This window comes from Stenella coeruleoalba (genome assembly GCF_951394435.1).
Source record: "Stenella coeruleoalba genome assembly, contig: scaffold_48, whole genome shotgun sequence".
Taxonomy (NCBI): Eukaryota; Metazoa; Chordata; class Mammalia; order Artiodactyla; family Delphinidae; genus Stenella; species Stenella coeruleoalba.
In genome coordinates this window covers 130,097-154,384 of record NW_027646083.1, presented here as the reverse complement: position 1 = coordinate 154,384, position 24,288 = coordinate 130,097, and the positions used below count along the sequence as shown (strand labels likewise).

Sequence of the window (24,288 nt, the reverse complement as noted above, 5' to 3'; positions counted from 1 at the left end):
CGGTGTTGCGGCCAGGTCACAAGAAAGCGAGTTGAAGAAAGGAGCTCAGGGGCACTGTAATTCACAAACCTGCAGAGTTATAAATGACAGCTATCGTCCAAAAATAGACTAAAGTAAGGCTGCCAAGAGGACTTGAAAGCGGGGCAGAATTGCAGGAAACCGATATCAGGAGGTAGACTGGAATTGCATTGAAGGCATAGGAAAAGAGGCAGAACGTCCACAATGATGCACTTGGCCAAAAAGGGCGTATGCGTTTTTTCCTGAATATATTCAGGAAAAAACGCATACGCCCTTTTTGGCCAACCAAGCAAACTTGCAAAGGAAATCTGCACTACAATGAAGTCTCACTTCCCCCCGGTCAAAAGGGCCATCTGAAAAAAGTGTAAAATCCAGAAAGGCAGGACAGGCCATGGAGAACTGGGAGCCTTGTTATGCTGATGGGCGGGATGTAAATTGCCAACAGACACTCAGGAGAAGTGTATGGTGTTTCCTGAAACATCTAAAAAACAAAGCAACAGAGCCGAGGGCACTTGCGCTTATGGTCCTATAGCTTAGGGAAATTAAAATCAAAAAGACACAGCCACCCCAAAGTTTGGGACGCCTCCGTTTACAAGAACCTCGTTTACCGTACAAGTTCAATATCACAGAAAGTGAAAAATGGATAAAGAACTTGTGGTACTTACGTACAATGCAGTATCACTCAGCAATGAAATCTATGTCATCAGGCCCGTAGCAGCATAATGAGTGGATTCAGGTACGATGATTCTAACTGAAATAAGTCACACAGAAAAAGAAACATCATAAGATATCACTAATACACGGAATGTAAACTTGGCTACACAGGAACTGCATTCCAAAACAGAACAGGGTCTCAAATTTAGAAAACCAACTTATGCTTGCTTAAGGTGTAAGGTGAGTTGGGGTGCTGCATAAAACCAGAGATTGAAATGAGCACAGATAAAGTTCCTTAAGCCAAATATGGAATACACAAGAGCTACTCCTTGCTCAACGAAATGGACACAAAACCCCATATTAAACGCCTAAGAATGCACCTGACTAGTAAGTATCTTAAAACCTATGGATTGCTATGTCTCCGAAAGAGAATCAAGCATGTGTACAGGGGCATTAACGCAGCAGTGATAGGATTGGAGAGGTTCGTGAGCAAATGAAGACCCTTTGAAGTCATATTGCATGGTACCCATTCCACGGGTTTCAACTACCCAGGTTTAAGGTATTCTTCCTTCATCTAAAACATGCATGTGGAACCTAGAGTATGATCAACCATGTGATCGGGAGACGTGTTCAAATATGTCTCAGTTTTCGTACCCTGGTACTCGGGTGCAACATTCCAGACGCTTTACTAACACTCTCCCCACTTGGAGAGTCAGTCCCTTTAACTTCCTGTTTGGCCCAGTTTGCAATTTCTGTGGAAGATGAACAGGAATAGCGAGAACCAATGAAAGACTAGCTGGAGGTGTCTGGATGGGCAAATATAACTCTCATTTCCCACCAGGAAGAGGAATTAACCAAAGGCTCAGCGTGCCGTGCCAGAACCAGATTAGGGCCTGAAGACATCCTGCGGTGTTGCGGCCAGGTCACAAGAAAGCGAGTTGAAGAAAGGAGCTCAGGGGCACTGTAATTCACAAACCTGCAGAGTTATAAATGACAGCTATCGTCCAAAAATAGACTGAAGTAAGGCTGCCAAGAGGACTTGAAAGCGGGGCAGAATTGCAGGAAACCGATTTCAGGAGGTAGACTGGAATTGCATTGAAAGCATAGGAAAAGAGGCAGAACGTCCACAATGATGCACTTGGCCAAAAAGGGCGTATGCGTTTTTTCCTGAATATATTCAGGAAAAAACGCATACGCCCTTTTTGGCCAACCAAGCAAGCTTGCAAAGGAAATCTGCACTACAATGAAGTCTCACTTCCCCCCGGTCAAAAGGGCCATCTGAAAAAAGTGTAAAATCCAGAAAGGCAGGACAGGCCATGGAGAACTGGGAGCCTTGTTATGCTGATGGGCGGGATGTAAATTGCCAACAACCACTTGGGAGAAGTGTATGGTGTTTCCTGAAACATCTAAAAAACAAAGCAACAGAACCTAGGGCACTTCCACTTATGGTCCTATAGCTTAGGGAAATTAAAATCAAAAAGACACAGCCACCCCAAAGTTTGGAACGGCTCTGTTTACAAGAAACTCGTTTACAGTACAAGTTCAACATCGCAGAAAGTGAAAAATGGATAAAGAAGTTGTGGTATTTTCTTACAAAGCAATATCACTCAGCAATGAAATCTGTGTCATCAGGCCCTTAGCATCACAATGAGTGGATTCAGGTATGATGATTCTAACTGAAATAAGTCACACAGAAAAAGAAACATCATAAGATATCAGTAATACACGGAATGGAAACTTGGCTACACAGGAACTGAATTACAGAACAGAACAGGGTCTCAAATTTAGAAAACCAACTTATGCTTGCTTAAGGGGAAAGGTGAGTTGGGGTGCTGCATAAAACCAGAGATTGAAATGAGCACAGATAAAGTTCCTTAAGCCAAATATGGAATAGACAAGAGCTACTCCTTGCTCAACGAAATGGACTCAACACCGCATATTAAACGCCTAAGAATGTACCTGACTAGTAAGTATCTTAAAACCTATGGATTGCTATGTCTCTGAAAGAGAATCAAGCATGTGTACATGGGCATAAATGCAGCAGTGATAGGATTGGAGGGGTTCGTGAGCAAATGAAGACCCTTTGAAGTCATATTGCATGGTACCCATTCCACGGGTCTCAACTCTCCAGGTTTAAGGTATTGTTCCTTCAGCTAAAACATGCATGTGGAACCCAGAGTATGATCAACCATGTGATCGGGAGACGTGTTCAAATATGTCTCAGATTTCGTACCCTGGTACTCGGGTTCAACATTCCAGACGCTTTACTAACACTCTCCCCACTTGGAGAGTCAGTCCCTTTAACCTCCTGTTTGGCCCAGTTTGCAATTTCTGTGGAAGATGAACAGGAATAGCGAGAACCAATGAGAGACTAGCTGGAGGTGTCTGGATGGGCAAATTTAACTCTCATTTCCCACCAGGAAGAGGAATTAACCAAAGGCTCAGCGTGCCGTGCCGGAACCAGATTAGGGCCTGTAGACATCCTGCGGTGTTGCGGCCAGGTCACAAGAAAGCGAGTTGAAGAAAGGAGCTCAGGGGCACTGTAATTCACAAACCTGCAGAGTTATAAATGACAGCTATCGTCCAAAAATAGACTAAAGTAAGGCTGCCAAGAGGACTTGAAAGCGGGGCAGAATTGCAGGAAACCTATATCAGGAGGTAGACTGGAATTGCATTGAAGGCATAGGAAAAGAGGCAGAACGTCCACAATGATGCACTTGGCCAAAAAGGGCGTATGCGTTTTTTCCTGAATATATTCAGGAAAAAACGCATACGCCCTTTTTGGCCAACCAAGCAAACTTGCAAAGGAAATCTGCACTACAATGAAGTCTCACTTCCCCCCGGTCAAAAGGGCCATCTGAAAAAAGTGTAAAATCCAGAAAGGCAGGACAGGCCATGGAGAACTGGGAGCCTTGTTATGCTGATGGGCGGGATGTAAATTGCCAACAGACACTCAGGAGAAGTGTATGGTGTTTCCTGAAACATCTAAAAAACAAAGCAACAGAGCCGAGGGCACTTGCGCTTATGGTCCTATAGCTTAGGGAAATTAAAATCAAAAAGACACAGCCACCCCAAAGTTTGGGACGCCTCCGTTTACAAGAACCTCGTTTACCGTACAAGTTCAATATCACAGAAAGTGAAAAATGGATAAAGAACTTGTGGTACTTACGTACAATGCAGTATCACTCAGCAATGAAATCTATGTCATCAGGCCCGTAGCAGCATAATGAGTGGATTCAGGTACGATGATTCTAACTGAAATAAGTCACACAGAAAAAGAAACATCATAAGATATCACTAATACACGGAATGTAAACTTGGCTACACAGGAACTGCATTCCAAAACAGAACAGGGTCTCAAATTTAGAAAACCAACTTATGCTTGCTTAAGGTGAAAGGTGAGTTGGGGTGCTGCATAAAACCAGAGATTGAAATGAGCACAGATAAAGTTCCTTAAGCCAAATATGGAATACACAAGAGCTACTCCTTGCTCAACGAAATGGACACAAAACCCCATATTAAACGCCTAAGAATGCACCTGACTAGTAAGTATCTTAAAACCTATGGATTGCTATGTCTCCGAAAGAGAATCAAGCATGTGTACAGGGGCATTAACGCAGCAGTGATAGGATTGGAGAGGTTCGTGAGCAAATGAAGACCCTTTGAAGTCATATTGCATGGTACCCATTCCACGGGTTTCAACTACCCAGGTTTAAGGTATTCTTCCTTCATCTAAAACATGCATGTGGAACCTAGAGTATGATCAACCATGTGATCGGGAGACGTGTTCAAATATGTCTCAGTTTTCGTACCCTGGTACTCGGGTGCAACATTCCAGACGCTTTACTAACACTCTCCCCACTTGGAGAGTCAGTCCCTTTAACTTCCTGTTTGGCCCAGTTTGCAATTTCTGTGGAAGATGAACAGGAATAGCGAGAACCAATGAAAGACTAGCTGGAGGTGTCTGAATGGGCAAATATAACTCTCATTTCCCACCAGGAAGAGGAATTAACCAAAGGCTCAGCGTGCCGTGCCAGAACCAGATTAGGGTCTGAAGACATCCTGCGGTGTTGCGGCCAGGTCACAAGAAAGCGAGTTGAAGAAAGGAGCTCAGGGGCACTGTAATTCACAAACCTGCAGAGTTATAAATGACAGCTATCGTCCAAAAATAGACTGAAGTAAGGCTGCCAAGAGGACTTGAAAGCGGGGCAGAATTGCAGGAAACCGATTTCAGGAGGTAGACTGGAATTGCATTGAAAGCATAGGAAAAGAGGCAGAACGTCCACAATGATGCACTTGGCCAAAAAGGGCGTATGCGTTTTTTCCTGAATATATTCAGGAAAAAACGCATACGCCCTTTTTGGCCAACCAAGCAAGCTTGCAAAGGAAATCTGCACTACAATGAAGTCTCACTTCCCCCCGGTCAAAAGGGCCATCTGAAAAAAGTGTAAAATCCAGAAAGGCAGGACAGGCCATGGAGAACTGGGAGCCTTGTTATGCTGATGGGCGGGATGTAAATTGCCAACAACCACTTGGGAGAAGTGTATGGTGTTTCCTGAAACATCTAAAAAACAAAGCAACAGAACCTAGGGTACTTCCACTTATGGTCCTATAGCTTAGGGAAATTAAAATCAAAAAGACACAGCCACCCCAAAGTTTGGAACGGCTCTGTTTACAAGAAACTCGTTTACAGTACAAGTTCAACATCGCAGAAAGTGAAAAATGGATAAAGAAGTTGTGGTATTTACTTACAAAGCAATATCACTCAGCAATGAAATCTGTGTCATCAGGCCCTTAGCATCACAATGAGTGGATTCAGGTATGATGATTCTAACTGAAATAAGTCACACAGAAAAAGAAACATCATAAGATATCAGTAATACACGGAATGTAAACTTGGCTACACAGGAACTGAATTACAGAACAGAACAGGGTCTCAAATTTAGAAAACCAACTTATGCTTGCTTAAGGGGAAAGGTGAGTTGGGGTGCTGCATAAAACCAGAGATTGAAATGAGCACAGATAAAGTTCCTTAAGCCAAATATGGAATAGACAAGAGCTACTCCTTGCTCAACGAAATGGACTCAACACCGCATATTAAACGCCTAAGAATGTACCTGACTAGTAAGTATCTTAAAACCTATGGATTGCTATGTCTCCGAAAGAGAATCAAGCATGTGTACATGGGCATAAATGCAGCAGTGATAGGATTGGAGGGGTTCGTGAGCAAATGAAGACCCTTTGAAGTCATATTGCATGGTACCCATTCCACGGGTCTCAACTCTCCAGGTTTAAGGTATTGTTCCTTCAGCTAAAACATGCATGTGGAACCTAGATTATGATCAACCATGTGATCGGGAGACGTGTTCAAATATGTCTCAGTTTTCGTACCCTGGTACTCGGGTTCAACATTCCAGACGCTTTACTAACACTCTCCCCACTTGGAGAGTCAGTCCCTTTAACCTCCTGTTTGGCCCAGTTTGCAATTTCTGTGGAAGATGAACAGGAATAGCGAAAACCAATGAGAGACTAGCTGGAGGTGTCTGGATGGGCAAATTTAACTCTCATTTCCCACCAGGAAGAGGAATTAAGCAAAGGCTCAGCGTGCCGTGCCGGAACCAGATTAGGGCCTGTAGACATCCTGCGGTGTTGCGGCCAGGTCACAAGAAAGCGAGTTGAAGAAAGGAGCTCAGGGGCACTGTAATTCACAAACCTGCAGAGTTATAAATGACAGCTATCGTCCAAAAATAGACTGAAGTAAGGCTGCCAAGAGGACTTGAAAGCGGGGCAGAATTGCAGGAAACCGATTTCAGGAGGTAGACTGGAATTGCATTGAAGGCATAGGAAAAGAGGCAGAACGTCCACAATGATGCACTTGGCCAAAAAGGGCGTATGCGTTTTTTCCTGAATATATTCAGGAAAAAACGCATACGCCCTTTTTGGCCAACCAAGCAAACTTGCAAAGGAAATCTGCACTACAATGAAGTCTCACTTCTCCCCGGTCAAAAGGGCCATCTGAAAAAAGTGTAAACTCCAGAAAGGCAGGACAGGCCATGGAGAACTGGGAGCCTTGTTATGCTGATGGGCGGGATGTAAATTGCCAACAGACACTCAGGAGAAGTGTATGGTGTTTCCTGAAACATCTAAAAAACAAAGCATCAGAGCCTAGGGCACTTCCACTTATGGTCCTATAGCTTAGGGAAATTAAAATCAAAAAGACACAGCCACCCCAAAGTTTGGGACACCTCCGTTTACAAGAACCTCGTTTACCGTACAAGTTCAATATCACAGAAAGTGAAAAATGGATAAAGAACTTGTGGTACTTACGTACAATGCAGTATCACTCAGCAATGAAATCTATGTCATCAGGCCCGTAGCAGCATAATGAGTGGATTCAGGTATGATGATTCTAACTGAAATAAGTCACACAGAAAAAGAAACATCATAAGATATCACTAATACACGGAATGTAAACTTGGCTACACAGGAACTGCATTCCAAAACAGAACAGGGTCTCAAATTTAGAAAACCAACTTATGCTTGCTTAAGGGGAAAGGTGAGTTGGGGTGCTGCATAAAACCAGAGATTGAAATGAGCACAGATAAAGTTCCTTAAGCCAAATATGGAATAGACAAGAGCTACTCCTTGCTCAACGAAATGGACTCAAAACCCCATATTAAACGCCTAAGAATGTACCTGACTAGTAAGTATCTTAAAACCTATGGATTGCTATGTCTCCGAAAGAGAATCAAGCATGTGTACAGATGCATAAACGCAGCAGTGATAGGATTGGAGAGGTTCGGTGAGCAAATGAAGACCCTTTTAAGTCATATTGCATGGTACCCATTACACGGGTCTTAACTCTCCAGGTTTAAGGTATTCTTCCTTCAGCTAAAACATGCATGTGGAACCCAGAGTATGATCAACCATGTGAACGGGAGACGTGTTCAAATATGTCTCAGTTTTCCTCCCCTGGTACTCGGGTGCAACATTCCAGACGCTTTACTAACACTCTCCCCACTTGGAGAGTCAGTCCCTTTAACCTCCTGTTTGGCCCAGTTTGCAATTTCTGCGGAAGATGAACAGGAATAGCGAGAACCAATGAGAGACTACCTGGAGGTGTCTGGACGGGCAAATTTAACTCTCATTTCCCACCAGGAAGAGGAATTAACCAAAGGCTCAGCGTGCCGTGCCGGAACCAGATTAGGGCCTGAAGCCATCCTGCGGTGTTGCGGCCAGGTCACAAGAAAGCGAGTTGAAGAAAGGAGCTCAGGGGCACTGTAATTCACAAACCTGCAGAGTTATAAATGACAGCTATCGTCCAAAAATAGACTGAAGTAAGGCTGCCAAGAGGACTTGAAAGCGGGGCAGAATTGCAGGAAACCGATTTCAGGAGGTAGACTGGAATTGCATTGAAAGCATAGGAAAAGAGGCAGAACGTCCACAATGATGCACTTGGCCAAAAAGGGCGTATGCGTTTTTTCCTGAATATATTCAGGAAAAAACGCATACGCCCTTTTTGGCCAACCAAGCAAACTTGCAAAGGAAATCTGCACTACAATGAAGTCTCACTTCCCCCCGGTCAAAAGGGCCATCTGAAAAAAGTGTAAAATCCAGAAAGGCAGGACAGGCCATGGAGAACTGGGAGCCTTGTTATGCTGATGGGCGGGATGTAAATTGCCAACAACCACTCGGGAGAAGTGTATGGTGTTTCCTGAAACATCTAAAAAACAAAGCAACAGAACCTAGGGCACTTCCACTTATGGTCCTATAGCTTAGGGAAATTAAAATGAAAAAGACACAGCCACCCCAAAGTTTGGAACGGCTCTGTTTACAAGAACCTCGTTTACAGTACAAGTTCAACATCGCAGAAAGTGAAAAATGGATAAAGAAGTTGTGGTATTTACTTACAAAGCAATATCACTCAGCAATGAAATCTGTGTCATCAGGCCCTTAGCAGCACAATGAGTGGATTCAGGTATGATGATTCTAACTGAAATAAGTCACACAGAAAAAGAAACATCATAAGATATCAGTAATACACGGAATGTAAACTTGGCTACACAGGAACTGCATTCCAAAACAGAACAGGGTCTCAAATTTAGAAAACCAACTTATGCTTGCTTAAGGGGAAAGGTGAGTTGGGGTGCTGCATAAAACCAGAGATTGAAATGAGCACAGATAAAGTTCCTTAAGCCAAATATGGAATAGACAAGAGCTACTCCTTGCTCAACGAAATGGACTCAAAACCCCATATTAAACGCCTAAGAATGTACCTGACTAGTAAGTATCTAAAACCTATGGATTGCTATGTCTCCAAAAGAGAATCAAGCGTGTGTACAGGGACATAAATGCAGCAGTGATAGGATTGGGGAGGTTCGGTGAGCAAATGAAGACCCTTAGAAGTCATATTGCATGGTACCCATTACACGGGTCTCAACTCTCCAGGTTTAAGGTATTCTTCCTTCAGCTAAAACATGCATGTGGAACCCAGAGTATGATCAACCATGTGAACGGGAGACGTGTTCAAATATGTCTCAGTTTTCCTCCCCTGGTACTTGGGTGCAACATTCCAGACGCTTTACTAACACTCTCCCGACTTGGAGAGTCAGTCCCTTTAACCTCCTGTTTGGCCCAGTTTGCAATTTCTGCGGAAGATGAACAGGAATAGCGAGAACCAATGAGAGGCTAGCTGGAGGTGTCTGGACGGGCAAATTCAACTCTCATTTCCCACCAGGAAGAGGAATTAACCAAAGGCTCAGCATGCCGGGCCGAAACCAGATTAGGGCCTGAAGCCATCCTGCGGTGTTGCGGCCAGGTCACAAGAAAGCGAGTTGAAGAAAGGAACTCAGGGGCACTGTAATTCACAAACCTGCAGAGTTATAAATGACAGCTATCGTCCAAAAATAGACTGAAGTAAGGCTGCCAAGAGGACTTGAAAGCGGGGCAGAATTGCAGGAAACCGATTTCAGGAGGTAGACTGGAATTGCATTGAAAGCATAGGAAAAGAGGCAGAACGTCCACAATGATGCACTTGGCCAAAAAGGGCGTATGCGTTTTTTCCTGAATATATTCAGGAAAAAACGCATACGCCCTTTTTGGCCAACCAAGCAAGCTTGCAAAGGAAATCTGCACTACAATGAAGTCTCACTTCCCCCCGGTCAAAAGGGCCATCTGAAAAAAGTGTAAAATCCAGAAAGGCAGGACAGGCCATGGAGAACTGGGAGCCTTGTTATGCTGATGGGCGGGATGTAAATTGCCAAGAACCACTTGGGAGAAGTGTATGGTGTTTCCTGAAACAACTAAAAAACAAAGCAACAGAACCTAGGGCACTTCCACTTATGGTCCTATAGCTTAGGGAAATTAAAATGAAAAAGACACAGCCACCCCAAAGTTTGGAACAGCTCTGTTTATAAGAACCTCGTTTACAGTACAAGTTCAACATCGCAGAAAGTGAAAAATGGATAAAGAAGTTGTGGTATTTACTTACAAAGCAATATCACTCAGCAATGAAATCTGTGTCATCAGGCCCTTAGCAGCACAATGAGTGGATTCAGGTATGATGATTCTAAGTGAAATAAGTCACACAGAAAAAGAAACATCATAAGATATCACTAATACACGGAATGTAAACTTGGCTACACAGGAACTGCATTCCAAAACAGAACAGGGTCTCAAATTTAGAAAACCAACTTATGCTTGCTTAAGGGGAAAGGTGAGTTGGGGTGCTGCATAAAACCAGAGATTGAAATGAGCACAGATAAATTTCCTTAAGCCAAATATGGAATAGACAAGAGCTACTCCTTGCTCAACGAAATGGACTCAAAACCCCATATTAAACGCCTAAGAATGTACCTGACAAGTAAGTGTCTTAAAACCTATGGATTGCTATGTCTCCAAAAGAGAATCAAGCGTGTGTACAGGGGCATAAACGCAGCAGTGATAGGATTGGAGAGGTTCGGTGAGCAAATGAAGACCCTTTGAAGTCATATTGCATGGTACCCATTACACGGGTCTCAACTCTCCAGGTTTAAGGTATTCTTCCTTCAGCTAAAACATGCATGTGGAACCCAGAGTATGATCAACCATGTGAACGGCAGACGTGTTCAAATATGTCTCAGTTTTCCTCCCCTGGTACTCGGGTGCAACATTCCAGACGCTTTACTAACACTCTCCCGACTTGGAGAGTCAGTCCCTTTAACCTCCTGTTTGGCCCAGTTTGCAATTTCTGTGGAAGATGAACAGGAATAGCGAGAACCAATGAAAGAATAGCTGGAGGTGTCTGGACGGGCAAATTTAACTCTCATTTCCCACCAGGAAGAGGAATTAACCAAAGGCTCAGCGTGCCGTGCCAGAACCAGATTAGGGCCTGAAGACATCCTGCGGTGTTGCGGCCAGGCCACAAGAAAGCGAGTTGAAGAAAGGAGCTCAGGGGCACTGTAATTCACAAACATGCAGAGTTATAAATGACAGCTATCGTCCAAAAATAGACTGAAGTAAGGCTGCCAAGAGGACTTGAAAGCGGGGCAGAATTGCAGGAAACCGATTTCAGGAGGTAGACTGGAATTGCATTGAAAGCATAGGAAAAGAGGCAGAACGTCCACAATGATGCACTTGGCCAAAAAGGGCGTATGCGTTTTTTCCTGAATATATTCAGGAAAAAACGCATACGCCCTTTTTGGCCAACCAAGCAAGCTTGCAAAGGAAATCTGCACTACAATGAAGTCTCACTTCCCCCCGGTCAAAAGGGCCATCTGAAAAAAGTGTAAAATCCAGAAAGGCAGGACAGGCCATGGAGAACTGGGAGTCTTGTTATGCTGATGGGCGGGATGTAAATTGCCAACAGACACTCAGGAGAAGTGTATGGTGTTTCCTGAAACATCTAAAAAACAAAGCAACAGAGCCGAGGGCACTTGCGCTTATGGTCCTATAGCTTAGGGAAATTAAAATCAAAAAGACACAGCCACCCCAAAGTTTTGGACGCCTCCGTTTACAAGAACCTCGTTTACCGTACAAGTTCAATATCACAGAAAGTGAAAAATGGATAAAGAACTTGTGGTACTTACGTACAATGCAGTATCACTCAGCAATGAAATCTATGTCATCATGCCCGTAGCAGCATAATGAGTGGATTCAGGTACGATGATTCTAACTGAAATAAGTCACACAGAAAAAGAAACATCATAAGATATCACTAATACACGGAATGTAAACTTGGCTACACATGAACTGCATTCCAAAACAGAACAGGGTCTCAAATTTAGAAAACCAACTTATGCTTGCTTAAGGTGAAAGGTGAGTTGGGGTGCTGCATAAAACCAGAGATTGAAATGAGCACAGATAAAGTTCCTTAAGCCAAATATGGAATACAAAAGAGCTACTCCTTGCTCAACGAAATGGACTCAACACCCCATATTAAACGCCAAAGAATGTACCTGACTAGTAAGTATCTTAAAACCTATGGATTGCTATGTCTCCGAAAGAGAATCAAGCATGTGTACAGGGGCATAAACGCAGCAGTGATAGGATTGGAGAGGTTCGTGAGCAAATGAAGACCCTTTGAAGTCATATTGCATGGAACCCATTCCACGGTTTTCAACTACCCAGGTTTAAGGTATTCTTCCTTCATCTAAAACATGCATGTGGAACCTAGAGTATGATCAACCATGTGATCGGGAGACGTGTTCAAATATGTCTCAGTTTTCGTACCCTGGTACTCGGGTGCAACATTCCAGACGCTTTACTAACACTCTCCCCACTTGGAGAGTCAGTCCCTTTAACTTCCTGTTTGGCCCAGTTTGCAATTTCTGTGGAAGATGAACAGGAATAGCGAGAACCAATGAAAGACTAGCTTGAGGTGTCTGGATGGGCAAATATAACTCTCATTTCCCACCAGGAAGAGGAATTAACCAAAGGCTCAGCGTGCCGTGCCAGAACCAGATTAGGGCCTGAAGACATCCTGCGGTGTTGCGGCCAGGTCACAAGAAAGCGAGTTGAAGAAAGGAGCTCAGGGGCACTGTAATTCACAAACCTGCAGAGTTATAAATGACAGCTATTGTCCAAAAATAGACTGAAGTAAGGCTGCCAAGAGGACTTGAAAGCGGGGCAGAATTGCAGGAAACCGATTTCAGGAGGTAGACTGGAATTGCATTGAAAGCATAGGAAAAGAGGCAGAACGTCCACAATGATGCACTTGGCCAAAAAGGGCGTATGCGTTTTTTCCTGAATATATTCAGGAAAAAACGCATACGCCCTTTTTGGCCAACCAAGCAAGCTTGCAAAGGAAATCTGCACTACAATGAAGTCTCACTTCCCCCCGGTCAAAAGGGCCATCTGAAAAAAGGGTAAAATCCAGAAAGGCAGGACAGGCCATGGAGAACTGGGAGCCTTGTTATGCTGATGGGCGGGATGTAAATTGCCAACAACCACTCGGGAGAAGTGTATGGTGTTTCCTGAAACATCTAAAAAACAAAGCAACAGAACCTAGGGCACTTCCACTTATGGTCCTATAGCTTAGGGAAATTAAAATGAAAAAGACACAGCCACCCCAAAGTTTGGAACGGCTCTGTTTACAAGAACCTCGTTTACAGTACAAGTTCAACATCGCAGAAAGTGAAAAATGGATAAAGAAGTTGTGGTATTTACTTACAAAGCAATATCACTCAGCAATGAAATCTGTGTCATCAGGCCCTTAGCAGCACAATGAGTGGATTCAGGTATGATGATTCTAACTGAAATAAGTCACACAGAAAAAGAAACATCATAAGATATCAGTAATACACGGAATGTAAACTTGGCTACACAGGAACTGCATTCCAAAACAGAACAGGGTCTCAAATTTAGAAAACCAACTTATGCTTGCTTAAGGGGAAAGGTGAGTTGGGGTGCTGCATAAAACCAGAGATTGAAATGAGCACAGATAAAGTTCCTTAAGCCAAATATGGAATAGACAAGAGCTACTCCTTGCTCAACGAAATGGACTCAAAACCCCATATTAAACGCCTAAGAATGTACCTGACTAGTAAGTATCTTAAAACCTATGGATTGCTATGTCTCCGAAAGAGAATCAAGCGTGTGTACAGGGGCATAAATGCAGCAGTGATAGGATTGGGGAGGTTCGGTGAGCAAATGAAGACCCTTTGAAGTCATATTGCATGGTACCCATTACACGGGTCTCAACTCTCCAGGTTTAAGGTATTCTTCCTTCAGCTAAAACATGCATGTGGAACCCAGAGTATGATCAACCATGTGAACGGGAGACGTGTTCAAATATGTCTCAGTTTTCCTCCCCTGGTACTTGGGTGCAACATTCCAGACGCTTTACTAACACTCTCCCGACTTGGAGAGTCAGTCCCTTTAACCTCCTGTTTGGCCCAGTTTGCAATTTCTGCGGAAGATGAACAGGAATAGCGAGAACCAATGAGAGGCTAGCTGGAGGTGTCTGGACGGGCAAATTCAACTCTCATTTCCCACCAGGAAGAGGAATTAACCAAAGGCTCAGCATGCCGGGCCGAAACCAGATTAGGGCCTGAAGCCATCCTGCGGTGTTGCGGCCAGGTCACAAGAAAGCGAGTTGAAGAAAGGAACTCAGGGGCACTGTAATTCACAAACCTGCAGAGTTATAAATGACAGCTATCGTCCAAAAATAGACTGAAGTAAGGCTGCCAAGAGGACTTGAAAGCGGGGCAGAATTGCAGGAAACCGATTTCAGGAGGTAGACTGGAATTGCATTGAAAGCATAGGAAAAGAGGCAGAACGTCCACAATGATGCACTTGGCCAAAAAGGGCGTATGCGTTTTTTCCTGAATATATTCAGGAAAAAACGCATACGCCCTTTTTGGCCAACCAAGCAAGCTTGCAAAGGAAATCTGCACTACAATGAAGTCTCACTTCCCCCCGGTCAAAAGGGCCATCTGAAAAAAGTGTAAAATCCAGAAAGGCAGGACAGGCCATGGAGAACTGGGAGCCTTGTTATGCTGATGGGCGGGATGTAAATTGCCAAGAACCACTTGGGAGAAGTGTATGGTGTTTCCTGAAACAACTAAAAAACAAAGCAACAGAACCTAGGGCACTTCCACTTATGGTCCTATAGCTTAGGGAAATTAAAATGAAAAAGACACAGCCACCCCAAAGTTTGGGACGCCTCCGTTTACAAGAACCTCGTTTACCGTACAAGTTCAATATCACAGAAAGTGAAAAATGGATAAAGAACTTGTGGTACTTACGTACAATGCAGTATCACTCAGCAATGAAATCTATGTCATCAGGCCCGTAGCAGCATAATGAGTGGATTCAGGTACGATGATTCTAACTGAAATAAGTCACACAGAAAAAGAAACATCATAAGATATCACTAATACACGGAATGTAAACTTGGCTACACATGAACTGCATTCCAAAACAGAACAGGGTCTCAAATTTAGAAAACCAACTTATGCTTGCTTAAGGTGAAAGGTGAGTTGGGGTGCTGCATAAAACCAGAGATTGAAATGAGCACAGATAAAGTTCCTTAAGCCAAATATGGAATACAAAAGAGCTACTCCTTGCTCAACGAAATGGACACAAAACCCCATATTAAACGCCTAAGAATGCACCTGACTAGTAAGTATCTTAAAACCTATGGATTGCTATGTCTCCGAAAGAGAATCAAGCATGTGTACAGGGGCATAAACGCAGCAGTGATAGGATTGGAGAGGTTCGTGAGCAAATGAAGACCCTTTGAAGTCATATTGCATGGTACCCATTCCACGGGTTTCAACTACCCAGGTTTAAGGTATTCTTCCTTCATCTAAAACATGCATGTGGAACCTAGAGTATGATCAACCATGTGATCGGGAGACGTGTTCAAATATGTCTCAGTTTTCGTACCCTGGTACTCGGGTGCAACATTCCAGACGCTTTACTAACACTCTCCCCACTTGGAGAGTCAGTCCCTTTAACTTCCTGTTTGGCCCAGTTTGCAATTTCTGTGGAAGATGAACAGGAATAGCGAGAACCAATGAAAGACTAGCTTGAGGTGTCTGGATGGGCAAATATAACTCTCATTTCCCACCAGGAAGAGGAATTAACCAAAGGCTCAGCGTGCCGTGCCAGAACCAGATTAGGGCCTGAAGACATCCTGCGGTGTTGCGGCCAGGTCACAAGAAAGCGAGTTGAAGAAAGGAGCTCAGGGGCACTGTAATTCACAAACCTGCAGAGTTATAAATGACAGCTATTGTCCAAAAATAGACTGAAGTAAGGCTGCCAAGAGGACTTGAAAGCGGGGCAGAATTGCAGGAAACCGATTTCAGGAGGTAGACTGGAATTGCATTGAAAGCATAGGAAAAGAGGCAGAACGTCCACAATGATGCACTTGGCCAAAAAGGGCGTATGCGTTTTTTCCTGAATATATTCAGGAAAAAACGCATACGCCCTTTTTGGCCAACCAAGCAAGCTTGCAAAGGAAATCTGCACTACAATGAAGTCTCACTTCCCCCCGGTCAAAAGGGCCATCTGAAAAAAGTGTAAAATCCAGAAAGGCAGGACAGGCCATGGAGAACTGGGAGCCTTGTTATGCTGATGGGCGGAATGTAAATTGCCAACAACCACTTGGGAGAAGTGTATGGTGTTTCCTGAAACATCTAAGAAACAAAGCAACAGAACCTAGGGCACTTCCACTTATGGTCCTATAGCTTAGGGAAATTAAAATCAAAAAGACACAGCCACCCCAAAGTTTGGAACGGCTCTGTTTACAAGAAACTCGTTTACAGTACAAGTTCAACATCGCAGAAAGTGAAAAATGGATAAAGAAGTTGTGGTATTTACTTACAAAGCAATATCACTCAGCAATGAAATCTGTGTCATCAGGCCCTTAGCATCACAATGAGTGGATTCAGGTATGATGATTCTAACTGAAATAAGTCACACAGAAAAAGAAACATCATAAGATATCAGTAATACACGGAATGTAAACTTGGCTACACAGGAACTGAATTACAGAACAGAACAGGGTCTCAAATTTAGAAAACCAACTTATGCTTGCTTAAGGGGAAAGGTGAGTTGGGGTGCTGCATAAAACCAGAGATTGAAATGAGCACAGATAAAGTTCCTTAAGCCAAATATGGAATAGACAAGAGCTACTCCTTGCTCAATGAAATGGACTCAACACCGCATATTAAACGCCTAAGAATGTACCTGACTAGTAAGTATCTTAAAACCTATGGATTGCTATGTCTCCGAAAGAGAATCAAGCATGTGTACATGGGCATAAATGCAGCAGTGATAGGATTGGAGGGGTTCGTGAGCAAATGAAGACCCTTTGAAGTCATATTGCATGGCACCCATTCCACGGGTCTCAACTCTCCAGGTTTAAGGTATTGTTCCTTCAGCTAAAACATGCATGTGGAACCTAGATTATGATCAACCATGTGATCGGGAGACGTGTTCAAATATGTCTCAGTTTTCGTACCCTGGTACTCGGGTTCAACATTCCAGACGCTTTACTAACACTCTCCCCACTTGGAGAGTCAGTCCCTTTAACCTCCTGTTTGGCCCAGTTTGCAATTTCTGTGGAAGATGAACAGGAATAGCGAGAACCAATGAGAGACTAGCTGGAGGTGTCTGGATGGGCAAATTTAACTCTCATTTCCCACCAGGAAGAGGGATTAACCAAAGGCTCAGCGTGCCGTGCCGGAACCAGATTAGGGCCTGTAGACATCCTGCGGTGTTGCGGCCAGGTCACAAGAAAGCGAGTTGAAGAAAGGAGCTCAGGGGCACTGTAATTCACAAACCTGCAGAGTTATAAATGACAGCTATCGTCCAAAAATAGACTGAAGTAAGGCTGCCAAGAGGACTTGAAAGCGGGGCAGAATTGCAGGAAACCGATTTCAGGAGGTAGACTGGAATTGCATTGAAGGCATAGGAAAAGAGGCAGAACGTCCACAATGATGCACTTGGCCAAAAAGGGCGTATGCGTTTTTTCCTGAATATATTCAGGAAAAAACGCATACGCCCTTTTTGGCCAACCAAGCAAACTTGCAAAGGAAATCTGCACTACAATGAAGTCTCACTTCTCCCCGGTCAAAAGGGCCATCTGAAAAAAGTGTAAACTCCAGAAAGGCAGGACAGGCCATGGAGAACTGGGAGCCTTGTTATGCTGATGGGCGGGATGTAAATTGCCAACAACCACTGGGGAGAAGTGTATGGTGTTTCCTGAAACATCTAAAAAACAAAGCATCAGAGCCTAGGGCACTTCCACTTATGGTCCTATAGCTTAGGGAAATTAAAATCAAAAAGACACAGCCACCCCAAAGTTTGGGACACCTCCGTTTACAAGAACCTCGTTTACCGTACAAGTTCAATATCACAGAAAGTGAAAAATGGATAAAGAACTTGTGGTACTTACGTACAATGCAGTATCACTCAGCAATGAAATCTATGTCATCAGGCCCGTAGCAGCATAATGAGTGGATTCAGGTATGATGATTCTAACTGAAATAAGTCACACAGAAAAAGAAACATCATAAGATATCACTAATACACGGAATGTAAACTTGGCTACACAGGAACTGCATTCCAAAACAGAACAGGGTCTCAAATTTAGAAAACCAACTTATGCTTGCTTAAGGGGAAAGGTGAGTTGGGGTGCTGCATAAAACCAGAGATTGAAATGAGCACAGATAAAGTTCCTTAAGCCAAATATGGAATAGACAAGAGCTACTCCTTGCTCAACGAAATGGACTCAAAACCCCATATTAAACGCCTAAGAATGTACCTGACTAGTAAGTATCTTAAAACCTATGGATTGCTATGTCTCCGAAAGAGAATCAAGCGTGTGTACAGGGGCATAAACGCAGCAGTGATAGGATTGGGGAGGTTCGGTGAGCAAATGAAGACCCTTTGAAGTCATATTGCATGGTACCCATTACACGGGTCTCAACTCTCCAGGTTTAAGGTATTCTTCCTTCAGCTAAAACATGCATGTGGAACCCAGAGTATGATCAACCATGTGAACGGGAGACGTGTTCAAATATGTCTCAGTTTTCCTCCCCTGGTACTCGGGTGCAACATTCCAGACGCTTTACTAACACTCTCCCGACTTGGAGAGTCAGTCCCTTTAACCTCCTGTTTGGCCCAGTTTGCAATTTCTGCGGAAGATGAACAGGAATAGCGAGAACCAATGAGAGGCTAGCTGGAGGTGTCTGGACGGGCAAATTCAACTCTCATTTCCCACCAGGAAGAGGAATTAACCAAAGGCTCAGCATGCCGGGCCGAAACCAGATTAGGGCCTGAAGCCATCCTGCGGTGTTGCGGCCAGGTCACAAGAAAGCGAGTTGAAGAAAGGAACTCAGGGGCACTGTAATTCACAAACCTGCAGAGTTATAAATGACAGCTATCGTCCAAAAATAGACTGAAGTAAGGCTGCCAAGAGGACTTGAAAGCGGGGCAGAATTGCAGGAAACCGATTTCAGGAGGTAGACTGGAATTGCATTGAAAGCATAGGAAAAGAGGCAGAACGTCCACAATGATGCACTTGGCCAAAAAGGGCGTATGCGTTTTTTCCTGAATATATTCAGGAAAAAACGCATACGCCCTTTTTGGCCAACCAAGCAAGCTTGCAAAGGAAAACTGCACTACAATGAAGTCTCACTTCCCCCCGGTCAAAAGGGCCATCTGAAAAAAGTGTAAAATCCAGAAAGGCAGGACAGGCCATGGAGAACTGGGAGCCTTGTTATGCTGATGGGCGGGATGTAAATTGCCAAGAACCACATGGGAGAAGTGTATGGTGTTTCCTGACACAACTAAAAAACAAAGCAACAGAACCTAGGGCACTTCCACTTATGGTCCTATAGCTTAGGGAAATTAAAATGAAAAAGACACAGCCACCCCAAAGTTTGGAACGGCTCTGTTTACAAGAACCTCGTTTACAGTACAAGTTCAACATCGCAGAAAGTGAAAAATGGATAAAGAAGTTGTGGTATTTACTTACAAAGCAATATCACTCAGCAATGAAATCTGTGTCATCAGGCCCTTAGCAGCACAATGAGTGGATTCAGGTATGATGATTCTAACTGAAATAAGTCACACAGAAAAAGAAACATCATAAGATATCACTAATACACGGAATGTAAACTTGGCTACACAGGAACTGCATTCCAAAACAGAACAGGGTCTCAAATTTAGAAAACCAACTTATGCTTGCTTAAGGGGAAAGGTGAGTTGGGGTGCTGCATAAAACCAGAGATTGAAATGAGCACAGATAAAGTTCCTTAAGCCAAATATGGAATAGACAAGAGCTACTCCTTGCTCAACGAAATGGACTCAAAACCCCATATTAAACGCCTAAGAATGTACCTGACAAGTAAGTATCTTAAAACCTATGGATTGCTATGTCTCCAAAAGAGAATCAAGCGTGTGTACAGGGGTATAAACGCAGCAGTGATAGGATTGGAGAGGTTCGGTGAGCAAATGAAGACCCTTTGAAGTCATATTGCATGGTACCCATTCCACGGGTCTCAACTCTCCAGGTTTAAGGTATTCTTCCTTCAGCTAAAACATGCATGTGGAACCCAGAGTATGATCAACCATGTGAACGGGAGACGTGTTCAAATATGTCTCAGTTTTCCTCCCCTGGTACTCGGGTGCAACATTCCAGATGCTTTACTAACACTCTCCCCACTTGGAGAGTCAGTCCCTTTAACCTCCTGTTTGGCCCAGTTTGCAATTTCTGTGTAAGAAGAACAGGAATAGCGAGAACCAATGAGAGACTAGCTGGAGGTGTCTGGATGGGCAAATTTAACTCTCATTTCCCACCAGGAAGAGGAATTAACCAAAGGCTCAGCGTGCCGTGCCGGAACCAGATTAGGGCCTGTAGACATCCTGCGGTGTTGCGGCCAGGTCACAAGAAAGCGAGTTGAAGAAAGGAGCTCAGGGGCACTGTAATTCACAAACCTGCAGAGTTATAAATGACAGCTATCGTCCAAAAATAGACTGAAGTAAGGCTGCCAAGAGGACTTGAAAGCGGGGCAGAATTGCAGGAAACCGATTTCAGGAGGTAGACTGGAATTGCATTGAAGGCATAGGAAAAGAGGCAGAACGTCCACAATGATGCACTTGGCCAAAAAGGGCGTATGCGTTTTTTCCTGAATATATTCAGGAAAAAACGCATACGCCCTTTTTGGCCAACCAAGCAAACTTGCAAAGGAAATCTGCACTACAATGAAGTCTCACTTCTCCCCGGTCAAAAGGGCCATCTGAAAAAAGTGTAAACTCCAGAAAGGCAGGACAGGCCATGGAGAACTGGGAGCCTTGTTATGCTGATGGGCGGGATGTAAATTGCCAACAGACACTCAGGAGAAGTGTATGGTGTTTCCTGAAACATCTAAAAAACAAAGCATCAGAGCCTAGGGCACTTCCACTTATGGTCCTATAGCTTAGGGAAATTAAAATCAAAAAGACACAGCCACCCCAAAGTTTGGGACACCTCCGTTTACAAGAACCTCGTTTACCGTACAAGTTCAATATCACAGAAAGTGAAAAATGGATAAAGAACTTGTGGTACTTACGTACAATGCAGTATCACTCAGCAATGAAATCTATGTCATCAGGCCCGTAGCAGCATAATGAGTGGATTCAGGTATGATGATTCTAACTGAAATAAGTCACACAGAAAAAGAAACATCATAAGATATCAGTAATACACGGAATGTAAACTTGGCTACACAGGAACTGCATTCCAAAACAGAACAGGGTCTCAAATTTAGAAAACCAACTTATGCTTGCTTAAGGGGAAAGGTGAGTTGGGGTGCTGCATAAAACCAGAGATTGAAATGAGCACAGATAAAGTTCCTTAAGCCAAATATGGAATAGACAAGAGCTACTCCTTGCTCAACGAAATGGACTCAACACCGCATATTAAACGCCTAAGAATGTACCTGACTAGTAAGTATCTTAAAACCTATGGATTGCTATGTCTCCGAAAGAGAATCAAGCATGTGTACATGGGCATAAATGCAGCAGTGATAGGATTGGAGGGGTTCGTGAGCAAATGAAGACCCTTTGAAGTCATATTGCATGGTACCCATTCCACGGGTCTCAACTCTCCAGGTTTAAGGTATTGTTCCTTCAGCTAAAACATGCATGTGGAACCCAGAGTATGATCAACCATGTGATCGGGAGACGTGTTCAAATATGTCTCAGTTTTCGTACCCTGGTACTCGGGTTCAACATTCCAGACGCTTTACTAACACTCTCCCGACTTGGAGAGTCAGTCCCTTTAACCTCCTGTTTGGCCCAGTTTGCAATTTCTGTGGAAGATGAACAGGAATAGCGAGAACCAATGAGAGACTAGCTGGAGGTGTCTGGATGGGCAAATTTAACTCTCATTTCCCACCAGGAAGAGGAATTAACCAAAGGCTCAGCGTGCCGTGCCGGAACCAGATTAGGGCCTGTAGACATCCTGCGGTGTTGCGGCCAGGTCACAAGAAAGCGAGTTGAAGAAAGGAGCTCAGGGGCACTGTAATTCACAAACCTGCAGAGTTATAAATGACAGCTATCGTCCAAAAATAGACTAAAGTAAGGCTGCCAAGAGGACTTGAAAGCGGGGCAGAATTGCAGGAAACCGATATCAGGAGGTAGACTGGAATTGCATTGAAGGCATAGGAAAAGAGGCAGAACGTCCACAATGATGCACTTGGCCAAAAAGGGCGTATGCGTTTTTTCCTGAATATATTCAGGAAAAAACGCATACGCCCTTTTTGGCCAACCAAGCAAACTTGCAAAGGAAATCTGCACTACAATGAAGTCTCACTTCCCCCCGGTCAAAAGGGCCATCTGAAAAAAGTGTAAAATCCAGAAAGGCAGGACAGGCCATGGAGAACTGGGAGCCTTGTTATGCTGATGGGCGGGATGTAAATTGCCAACAGACACTCAGGAGAAGTGTATGGTGTTTCCTGAAACATCTAAAAAACAAAGCAACAGAGCCGAGGGCACTTGCGCTTATGGTCCTATAGCTTAGGGAAATTAAAATCAAAAAGACACAGCCACCCCAAAGTTTGGGACGCCTCCGTTTACAAGAACCTCGTTTACCGTACAAGTTCAATATCACAGAAAGTGAAAAATGGATAAAGAACTTGTGGTACTTACGTACAATGCAGTATCACTCAGCAATGAAATCTATGTCATCAGGCCCGTAGCAGCATAATGAGTGGATTCAGGTACGATGATTCTAACTGAAATAAGTCACACAGAAAAAGAAACATCATAAGATATCACTAATACACGGAATGTAAACTTGGCTACACAGGAACTGCATTCCAAAACAGAACAGGGTCTCAAATTTAGAAAACCAACTTATGCTTGCTTAAGGTGAAAGGTGAGTTGGGGTGCTGCATAAAACCAGAGATTGAAATGAGCACAGATAAAGTTCCTTAAGCCAAATATGGAATACACAAGAGCTACTCCTTGCTCAACGAAATGGACACAAAACCCCATATTAAACGCCTAAGAATGCACCTGACTAGTAAGTATCTTAAAACCTATGGATTGCTATGTCTCCGAAAGAGAATCAAGCATGTGTACAGGGGCATTAACGCAGCAGTGATAGGATTGGAGAGGTTCGTGAGCAAATGAAGACCCTTTGAAGTCATATTGCATGGTACCCATTCCACGGGTTTCAACTACCCAGGTTTAAGGTATTCTTCCTTCATCTAAAACATGCATGTGGAACCTAGAATATGATCAACCATGTGATCGGGAGACGTGTTCAAATATGTCTCAGTTTTCGTACCCTGGTACTCGGGTGCAACATTCCAGACGCTTTACTAACACTCTCCCCACTTGGAGAGTCAGTCCCTTTAACTTCCTGTTTGGCCCAGTTTGCAATTTCTGTGGAAGATGAACAGGAATAGCGAGAACCAATGAAAGACTAGCTGGAGGTGTCTGAATGGGCAAATATAACTCTCATTTCCCACCAGGAAGAGGAATTAACCAAAGGCTCAGCGTGCCGTGCCAGAACCAGATTAGGGTCTGAAGACATCCTGCGGTGTTGCGGCCAGGTCACAAGAAAGCGAGTTGAAGAAAGGAGCTCAGGGGCACTGTAATTCACAAACCTGCAGAGTTATAAATGACAGCTATCGTCCAAAAATAGACTGAAGTAAGGCTGCCAAGAGGACTTGAAAGCGGGGCAGAATTGCAGGAAACCGATTTCAGGAGGTAGACTGGAATTGCATTGAAAGCATAGGAAAAGAGGCAGAACGTCCACAATGATGCACTTGGCCAAAAAGGGCGTATGCGTTTTTTCCTGAATATATTCAGGAAAAAACGCATACGCCCTTTTTGGCCAACCAAGCAAGCTTGCAAAGGAAATCTGCACTACAATGAAGTCTCACTTCCCCCCGGTCAAAAGGGCCATCTGAAAAAAGTGTAAAATCCAGAAAGGCAGGACAGGCCATGGAGAACTGGGAGCCTTGTTATGCTGATGGGCGGGATGTAAATTGCCAACAACCACTTGGGAGAAGTGTATGGTGTTTCCTGAAACATCTAAAAAACAAAGCAACAGAACCTAGGGTACTTCCACTTATGGTCCTATAGCTTAGGGAAATTAAAATGAAAAAGACACAGCCACCCCAAAGTTTGGAA

General features: G+C 43.8%; 1 long non-coding RNA gene across 47 annotated transcripts in view; it reads right to left on the bottom strand.

The window, feature by feature from the left end:
* LOC307181352 overlaps positions 1 to 24,288 on the bottom strand; it is a 1,649,813-nt gene that overhangs the window by 1,499,142 nt on the left and 126,383 nt on the right. Inside the window, exon 1 of one of the 47 annotated variants that reach the window (XR_013826501.1) lies at positions 10,163 to 10,177. The exons of the other annotated variants lie outside the window; for them this stretch is intronic. This is a non-coding gene — a long non-coding RNA (uncharacterized lncRNA). Of the gene's footprint in view, positions 1 to 10,162; positions 10,178 to 24,288 lie in introns of those variants that run through there. 47 annotated transcript variants of the gene reach the window in all.